The sequence below is a fragment of the Ictidomys tridecemlineatus genome, chromosome 3, assembly GCF_052094955.1.
Source record: "Ictidomys tridecemlineatus isolate mIctTri1 chromosome 3, mIctTri1.hap1, whole genome shotgun sequence".
Lineage (NCBI taxonomy): Eukaryota > Metazoa > Chordata > Mammalia > Rodentia > Sciuridae > Ictidomys > Ictidomys tridecemlineatus.
In genome coordinates this window covers 210,862,091-210,871,552 of record NC_135479.1, presented here as the reverse complement: position 1 = coordinate 210,871,552, position 9,462 = coordinate 210,862,091, and the positions used below count along the sequence as shown (strand labels likewise).

General features: G+C 57.5%; 1 long non-coding RNA gene across 1 annotated transcript; it reads left to right on the top strand.

The window, feature by feature from the left end:
• Positions 1-212: 212 nt before the first annotated feature.
• On the top strand, positions 213-5,712 carry LOC144376499 (uncharacterized). Its single transcript, XR_013437041.1, has 4 exons — positions 213-2,996; positions 3,120-3,207; positions 3,723-4,180; positions 4,363-5,712. It is a non-coding gene; the product is annotated as an uncharacterized LOC144376499 (long non-coding RNA).
• The last annotated feature ends 3,750 nt before the right edge of the window (positions 5,713-9,462 follow it).

Sequence of the window (9,462 nt, the reverse complement as noted above, 5' to 3'; positions counted from 1 at the left end):
ACACCCCCCAGTGTCACTGCAGGACATGGAGGGACTGACTGGTGGGAACACAGGACCCAAAGCAGAGTGAGTGAGGCCCAGAGCGCGAAGGGTCTGAAACCCCAGCTACTGCAGCGGCGAGATGAAGAGGCCTTGGGCATCCAGGACCAGGCAAGAGGGCTGTAGGGGGTGGGTGGGGGGGGTCGGCAGGGGACGTGCAGTGGGCGGGGGCTGCACACGTCATCCTCTGTAGCCCCTAGAACCGTCCTGGGAAGGATGGGGAGCAGGGAGCCCAATAGGACAAGGGTCTGGTGACAAGGGCGGGGGCCAGTCAAGGAGGCCCTTGGCTGCAGTGCCACCTACCCTGAGTTCAGGGGAGGTCCCTGGCTGCAGGGTCCTAGCTGCACAGAGGACAGGGTCAGCTCCCTAAGGAGGACAAAGGCAAACAGGAGCCTATTCGGAGTGGGTCCCCTCTGAGCAGAGCTGCTCAGGACCCTGGACGGCTGGCTCTGGGTCTGGATATCATAAAGCGTATTCCTCTTGGGGCCTGGGGGATGGCCTCTCGGCAACGTGTTTTCCTTTGGGAAGGCAGCGATGGGGACAGTGGGATTTTACATTAAAACGTTTCCGGCAACAAGAGTGACTTGAGCCTCTCAGCCTGCGGTCAGTGTGCAGATAGAAATCTGCTGGCATCTTCGGTGATTCGGCTTCCTTTCCAAGTCTCACCTCCCACCCCAAAACACAGTGGAAGCTCCCCAGAGCCCACCTGTTTTCTCCGTGGGGCCTGGGCTGGACAGGGAGGGACAGAACATAGCCAGTGCTCTGAGCCCAGGGCCAGGACACCCTGGGCTGTGCTTTCAGGGCCTGCCTCCCTGGTCCCTTCTAGTGGGGAGCAGGCCAGGCCCCGGGGGATGGAGACTGAGGTGTGGCTGTGTTCAGAGAGGCTTGGCTCCCGAGAGCCCCAGCCCCCAGCAAGCACCCGCAAACTCCAGGGTCAGGTGGGGAGGCAGGATGAGTCAAGTCGGGTCTGATCCTACGTCCACGCCCTTCCCCAGGCTCCTTCCTTTTGGGGGACACAAGACTTTGCTGTTTGCCACCTGCTTTTCTAGCCCCTGCTGCTGCAGCGGAGCCCCATCAGTGTGAGCTCCAGTGTGAGCCCAGACAGTGTGACTCCAGCTCTACTCTGTCCCCATCCGCTATGTGATGGCGACCTGGGTCCTTGCACCTTCACCTCCCAGCTCCAGGGGCTCCAGGGGCTGTGGGAAACGAGGGTCCTCTGTAACGTCAACACGTCTTGAAGACCCACGGGGGACTTTGGTGTGTGTTGTTTGAGAAAATAACTAGAGTCAAAAGGACATTGTAGAGGACATTGCCATCTTCACCTGCAATCCCGGGACTCGGGAGGTGAGGAAGGAGGATCTCAAGTTCAAGACCAGCCTCAGTCACTTAGTGAGACCCCGTCTCAAAGAAAAATATCAAAAGGGCTGGGGATGTCTCTTAGTGGTCGAGTGTCCCCAGGTTCAACCCCCAGTACCCAAACAGATAAATGAAGCCCAGGCTTTGGGTCCTGCCGACCCTAGCTGCACCCACGTGGCTCTGGAAAACGGTCAACCGAGCTCACTCTGTGTTTGGACGACGTCTGTCGGCCGTTTGGGTTCACAGACCCCTTGTTATGATGCCATTGTTCCAACCCGGGCCGGTGGCTTGCCCGGGATGGGGTCCCTGAGGTCATGAGCACAGTGTCCCTGAATTCAGGGTTGGGCGACGGTCCTGTAGGTATGTCAGAGAGCTGGCCAGCTCCTGGGGCCAGGGCTGGCAGCTGGTGGCTTTGTAGCTCGTGTGGGGAGAGTGCACAGTGTGGCTAGTTTTGGCCATGACCCCATCCTGGGGCCCGAGGCGACCCTCCCTGATGACAGCTGTGCCGTGGTCTCACAGAGGCAAATCATCATTTGGGAGGCCAAGGTGGCAGCCAGTCATGCAGAGGTACCTCTCACCCAGGAGAGTAGGCGGGGCCACAGGAGGGTGCAGAGCTGGAGGTGACCCGTGAGCTTGAGCGTCTCAGCAAGAAAGAAGCAGCAGAGGTGCAGAGACTGGAGCAGGTGGGCCGGCGGCCGTCCACGGTCAGCAGGGAAAGGAGAGGAGCAGGAGAGGGAAGGTGTTCTTCTTTTTTTCCCTCTTAGATGTTGACGGACCTGTACTTTATCCATTTATTTACATGCGGTGCTGAGAATCCTACCCAGAGCCTCGCACAGGCCAGGCAAGGCTCTACCGCTGAGCCCCAGCCCAGCCCTGGGAGATGGGCTTTCCTGGGAGAGCCGGACTCGAGGCCTGAGGGAATCCCCCTGGCTCCTGGGGTGCAGGGGACATGGTGCCACCCTCCTCGGGGCTGGCAGATCGTAGCCCAGGTCCTTCCTGCTGCAGCAGGGCCTCCAGGAAGGCCTCTCCACTAGCAGCAGCCTGGAGCTCCCCTCACCCTTGGTGGGGCCTCTGGTTCTTGACCTGAGCCTGTCCTTCCCTAGTCCCCAGGACGTGGGAGTTTTCACAGTGTAAAGCAGCCTGCCATGCGCCTTGGAGATGGTCCTGGTTCTGCCCCCAGCCCCCAGGGATGAAGAGATTGGCCTTGATTGCCCCGAAGTCCCTTGCCATTCAGGTGACAGTCCTCTTCCAAAGAGCATCTCTGCAGAGTTGGCACTGGTGGGCATGGGGCCCAGAGAGTGTGAGCTCCAGCTCCAACTCTGTCCGAATCAGCTGTGTGGCTGTGGGACAGTTGCTTCACCTCTCTGGGCTTCAGTTATGTCACCTGTGAGATGCCATTAATAGTAAGGCTTTTGTTGGTTACAAACAAATCCAGAGGTGACTGGGAGGATTCAATGGCTCTGCAGAGTGCCTTGCACCTAGTAAGTCCTGGGTGAATGACACAGCCTTGTGAATGACAGCTACCATGTCAAACAGCGGCAGCAGGAGGCATGTTATCTGACTGGTCAAAGGGACCCATTCCAAAGAGAAACAGGTGACAGGTGAGAGCAGACTGAGTGTGGCTGTGGCCGCCGCCCTGGGGGCTTGTTCCCTGTGACTTCAGAGTTCCTGACTCAGAAGTCTTGGGTGAAGCCCCAGAGCGTGCATTTCCAACACATCCTCAGGTGACACTGATGCTGCAGGCCAGGTGACAACCCTGGAGAATCACAGATCGTGGATTAGATCCTAAGGATGGTTTCCCCTTCCAATTTGGTAAGTCTTACATCAACCTCAAAGGGGGACAGGGATCAGGGGTTCTTTCCCATTTGTAGAACACAGAGTCCTATTCTACAAGCTATCGCCTGTGAATTGATGAAAGTAGAATGATTTTATATTGTCTCTGAAGTGAATCAAAAATAAGACACGTTTTTCCTGGAATAAAACCTAAGAATCATGATCCTAAATCAGGCAGTTCTTTGTGTGTGTGTGTGTGTGTGTGTGTGTGTGTGCGCGCGCGCGTGTGTTTAAAGTGTTCTTACTCTCCAAATGCAGTACGATTCTTCAGTTAGAACAGGAATAATGAGACAAAACACTTCTGAAAAGTGCAAGAGAAAAATAGAGTCTACTGATTCGTTTTCCCAAACCAGCAATAGGCTACTTACAAAGGAGAACATCTCCAGGATGCGTATCAATATGGAGAGTCTATCACCATAGAAATCTAAATGTAAAAAAAAGTTATTAAGGCCCGTTTGACCCATGAGTTAAAACCAACCTTCTGTGTCATGCAGATTGATTCCACTCTGTCCCCAAACCTGTGAGCACCCAGATGGTAAGACAGATCATTCTAACCGTCCCGACTGCAGTGAGGAGGAGCAGGTGGGAGGGTTGAGGGGCTGGATTTGGATTTCAAATCCTCTTTTGCTTGGGGTCTCCCCGTGAGTGGCCGTGAGCCCCAAGCCCTGGGCGAGCGGCACTGGGGTGGGGGCGCTGGTGTGGGCTGCTGGGAGGGGTGGGAGCTGCAGGGCCAGGTCAGGCGGAGGGCTCTGGCTGACGCAGGAGGAAGCCGAGCAGGATGGGGGGGCAGCCGTTCCCTGGCTCCGGGCGAGTTTTCCTGTTATTCTGTTCCTGGCCAGCTCCTAAATTTAGTGTAGGTTAAAAACAGAACACTTCCAGTCAGAGGAGGTGAGAGGTCCCCGGGGACAGTGCACCGCGCGCGGTGGGGACTGTGGATTCTTTTCTTCCCCAGGTGCGACTTTGCTGAAGGGCTGCACGGTTCCCTGAAATGGGGGATGAGTGGTGCGGGGGTGCCCGTCACAGGGGGAGGGTGCCATGGTGTCCTTGTGCCTCGGGGAGGGAGGCGAAGCGGGGGCACCAGGTGGGAGAGCCGAGGTGTCTTCCACACTTAGGAAATGCTGTCCATCTGTCCAGACCTCTCCCGCCGCACGGAACCGCGCTTCTTCCAAGAAATCTGCCCCCTGGGTCTGCTGGCCTTGGCTTCGTGAACTTGTGCCTGGGGAGCCATTATCTGACCTCAGCCCCTTCCCGTCTGACCGCGCTGAGTGTCTCCTCCATCATCTGGTGCTTCTGAGAAGTCACCATGAGGCAGGGCCGGCTGGTGTCGGTGGCTTCTGAAGGTGGTACCCGGGGCCTGGAGAGTCCCGCCGTCTCTCCTCATCTCTCTCATTCCCAGGCTGAGGACACAAGGACCTGCCCAGGGTTCCAGGAAGCCCGGCCAGCAGCGACCCGAGCTGCCAGGCTCCCAGATGCTCTGGAGGATCCCGTGACCCTCAGGTGGCACTGATGGCCCGACGTCCTGTTCAAGGGTCCTGATGAGGGTTGAGGCTGAGGCACCCCGGCAGGAGTCCTCCTCGCTTAACCCCCACCCCCGCCAACAAGGGGTTCACCTGGTCCCAGACCACGGCAAACTGGGTCTCTGCATCTGCCCTCCCCCACCTGCCCCCAACCCCCATCCCTTGGCGACCTCAGGTGCCTGTCTCACCTGGAAGGGAAACTCCTAGGAGTGCACCAGGGCCCCTGCACCAGGCTCTGGGCAGAGGCGGGCAGCCTGTGAATGCAGATCTTGGGTGCTGGCCCTGCAGCTGGAGGGGGCTGGCCATTTGCACTGAAGGAAACTGTGGAAGGGTTTGTGGGGACCCAGGCCCTACTCCCCTGTGCCTCTCTGCGGGGTGCTGAGGCCACTTCGATGTCCCCTGGGTGGTCTTCTCCATCAGTGTGTTTGAAGGAGAGATGTTCAGAGGAGGGGGTATAGGATGCTGCTTAGAGTAACACCCCCTGCACTCCAAATTTATGTCCACCCACTGCCTCAGAGTGCGGCCTTACTTGGAAATGGGTTAAGTAGGAAGTGGTCCCTGAATCCAATGACCTTTGTCCTCAGGACAGGCAAGAGTCACTCACAGAGGGAACAAGCCATGTGGGGGCTGGGCAGAGGACACAGGCCTGTGGCTGCCCACCAGGCCACACTAGGGACTGCGGGCAGCACCTGGGACTGGAAGAGGCAGCTGGGAGACCCTTTGTCCAGGGCCCCTGTCCGAAGTGTTAGGAGATGCTGCAGCAGCTGGCGGGGGGCCCTCCCTCTGGTGCAGAGACAGGCCCAGGACCTACCTGCAGGCCAGGAACTCAAGAGGCCTGGAGTCGGCTGGCCCATGATCTAAGCTAGATAGAGGCTGGCCCATGATCTAAGCTAGATAGAAATCTCCGTCTTTTCCATTAAAAAAGAACAAAATCATGGCATTTGCAGGTAAATGGATGGCGTTGGAGAAGATGATGCTAAGTGAAGTTAGCCAATCCCCTCCCAAAAAATGCTGAATGTTTTGTCTGATATAAGGGGGGTGACTCATAGTGGGGTAGGGAGGGGGAGCATGGGAGGAATAGATGAATTCTAGATAGGGCAGAGGGGTGGGAAGGCAGGGAGGGGGCAGGGGATTAGCAAGGATGGTGGAATGTGATGGACGTCATTATCCAAAGTACATGTATGAAGACTTGAATTGGGTGCCAACCTATTTTATATACAAACAGAGAAATGAAAAGTTATGGTATATATGTGTATTAAGAATTGTAATGCAAGAAACCCCCAAAGTACACGTATGAAGACATGAATTGGTGTGAACATACTTTATATACAGAGATATGAAAAATTGTGCTCTTTGTGGTAATAAGAACTGTAATGCATTCCACTGCTGTCGTGTATTTAAAAAAAATAAAATCAATAAAAGATTGAAAAAAAAAATCCCGGTCTTTGCTTGTGGCTCTCTTCCTCTGCAAGCAGCTTGTGCTCCTGAGATAAGGGAGGGGAGGGAGAAGAGGGGGCGGCACTCGGCAGAGGGGAACAAACAGCCCTCCAGCGCGTCTCTGGACACAGGGTTTTACAGAGGGGGCTGGAGCCGGAGACTGTGCTGTCATAGCTGTGCCCCTTGCCGCCTGCCATCCAGGCTGGACGCTGCTCCTGGCTGCCTCAGTTTCTCAACTGAGAAAGGGCAGCACCCAACCGAACGGGCATCCTAGGCAAGGTTGCCGGGAGGACCAAGGGCCGCAGCGGCCGCGCACCGTCTCCTGGTGAGTGCCATAGCCAAGGTGTGGTTTCCTTGGTAACGCAAGCTGCAGCTCGGGAAATTCCCACGGAAACCAGCCACGCTGTGGCCATGAAGGCTGGTGCCCAGGACGGGCCCTCAGCTCTCGGGTCTGCTCCCCAGAGGGGTAAACCTGTGCCCCAGAGCAAGCAGGCTGCGCACACACCCTCCCCTGACCAGAGGCCAGCCCTGTGACGGTCTCCATCACGGGAGTCCCTCTGACCTTTAACCCTGGCTTCCAGAAGGGCGATAGAAGCTTCCGGGGCTTGGAGCTTTCAGAAGAGGACCCTTGGTCTGTAAGATGGCATCTGAAGGCAAGAAGGTCCCAAGCAGGTGGTGGAGGGGGGGACGTTTTCGTGGCACTGAGCCTTAGGGCGACTGAGAAGCGGATCCAGGGCTAGAGTTAGGGCTCCGGCAGGAGAGCCTGGCCCCCTGGGGTGCTCTTTCTTGGCAGCTGGATGTTTGCCGACCACATGATCCACCTCTTAATGCTGGTCACCTTCCTGTACACCAGGGTGCAAACAAAGAGAGTCGCTCAAGGTCACAGAGCTTCTGGGTGACGGCGCTGAGACCGGGAGAGGGAGAGCTGACATCACTGAGCGGTACCACCAGGAGGGTGCCGTGCTGGGGCTTCAGGGGTGCTTATTCAGGGGCTCTGCCACACGCGGTGACACGGGCCTTTCCCGGTCTTATGAGCAAGGGAAGTAGGCAGAGTCCTGTGCACTGTGAGCTGCCAGACCCCCTGGTTCTCAGCCACAGCGCCCTGTGGTCCCCAGACCTGGAGTCATGTTGCCTGGGGTCTGGCTGAGGCAGGACAGCAGGTTGACATGCAGCCCTGGGACTCCCCCCACCAAAATAAAATCTGGCACGTTACTTCAGCTCTGACCCCAGGTGAACTACCGCACCTCTGACCCTGGTCATTCCACATCTCTGGGACTCAGCATTTTCTTCTGTAAAATGGGCCAGTGGCCGATGCCCACCTGCTGCTGGAAAGACCGACTGTGAAACATCCCTGGGAGACTTGGCTCCCCAGGAACCCTCCTCCCTCTAGTCCGGAAAGGCACTGCTCACCTTGTGGCCCTGTGTCTGCCCCCGGTGAACCGTGCCTCGGTTTTCGTAAAACGAAGATTGCCCAAGGCTTGGCCAAACGATTGCTCTCGGAGGGACGCGACCTGCCCATTTCATCTTATCACCTGGGCCCAGTCAGCACAGGAGTGCCTTCTCTGCTTGTCTCTCCTGATCTAAGTTGATGGTCAGCTGAGGGGATCATTAGGCCACGGTGGCGTCACACGCCTGGGCGGACTGGTTTGGGTGAGGTCACAGGTGTGGTGTGTGTCGGTTTCTGGAACTCAGCCGTGAACTCTCAGGCTGGCCCCGGGCCGGGATGGGGGTCCCTCAGCAGGGCCTCTCCTCCCGGGGTCACCCTCTTCTCCCCATCTTTGCCATCCTCGGCAGCACCCCAGCCCCCAGTGCCTCTCTGGGCCTTCCCCGTTTCTCCAATCACTGCCCAGAGCCTGCAAGGGCGGCCCCGGGCAGTCCTCCCTGGGGTCCTCCGAGCCCGTACTTGGCTGTGGCCGTCCTTCTCTGCCGTGGGTGGGCCCGTGGGAGGGGAGGCCCTCAAACAAGATGAAGCAACCCCAGGGCGCTGCCTGGAAGCAGCTGTGTCTTAGGCCATCACTATCAGATGAAGTGATTACAGGCCAGAGAGGCCATTCCTGTGGCCTGATTTGGGCCTCGTGGCTCCTCCCAGAAAGCCTCCTCCCAGTCAAGGAATTTCGGCAAGCCCGAGGGCAGCAGGTTTCCTCTGTGTTCCTTTCCCGCTTTTCTGGGCCTAGAATTGCACCCTGGCCCTGATGAGTGTGTAATCGGCACCGTGTAGACCTCCCCACCGTGTTGGTGAGCCACACGGGTGTGTGGAATGGCCGCTCCTGACCTCTGTCCAGGTCTGTGGGGAATTCCAAGGTGAGCGGGGCCTGGTCTTGCCCTGAGCCTCTGGCATAGCTGGGGTGCTTGCACACACACACACACACACACAGACACACACACACACACACACACACACACACACACACACACACATAGACACTGCGGTGGCTTTGTGTTCCGTGGCTGCTGTCAAGATGCTGAGGACTATCTTACCGTTCGGGCAGGCAGGGCTGTGACCCCTCATGGTCATCTCAGGTCAAATGTCAGCAGGGCCTCGTTCCTTCTTCCTGCTGGCTGCCTGAGGTGACCCCTTGGCCAGGGGCCCTCCTCTCTCTGACCCTTATTCCTCCTCCGACAACCACAGCCAGGGCAGGTCCTCTGCTGGCCGTTGGGGGCTCAGGTGACGCTGTGGGGCTAACCTGGGAAATCCAGCCTCTCTGTCCACTTCCAGCCTGGTCACACCTTCCGAGGTCCCCTTGGCCATGTGAAGTAACATAGGTTCCAGGGATTAGGATGTATTTTGGGGGGCTTATCCCCCTTCCACAAGTACAAACACACAGATAGTGGCAAAGGGACGTAAATTTATGTTAATATGTTGAGAAACAATAACTACCGTCCAACTTAGAGGAGCAAGGCTGGGTTGGCCAGAGGACAGGCCTGGAGCTGTCACAGACCTGGGGGGGGGCGGCCCGGGGGTCCAATAGGGAAGTGCACTGGGAAGGACGTAAGGGAAGGCGTCTGCCTGTTCAGCTGTCACTCACAAGAAGTCGAGGGAGGAGGTGGGTCACGGCGCTGCAGGCACAGGAGAAGGACAAGGTGCATTTTGTGTTTGGCAGCTGGAAAGTCTCAGAGGACTTGAAACCGGGCCTCTGAGGATGGTGAGTTTTGGACACGTGGCAGTGGGAGGGCAGGATGGCCGAGGACAAGAGGGAGGCATCGTGGGCAGGCAAGGGAGGCCGACGCTGTCAGCTGGGCTGTAGCAGAGGGGATTTGTGAAACGCAGTGAGTGGAAAAT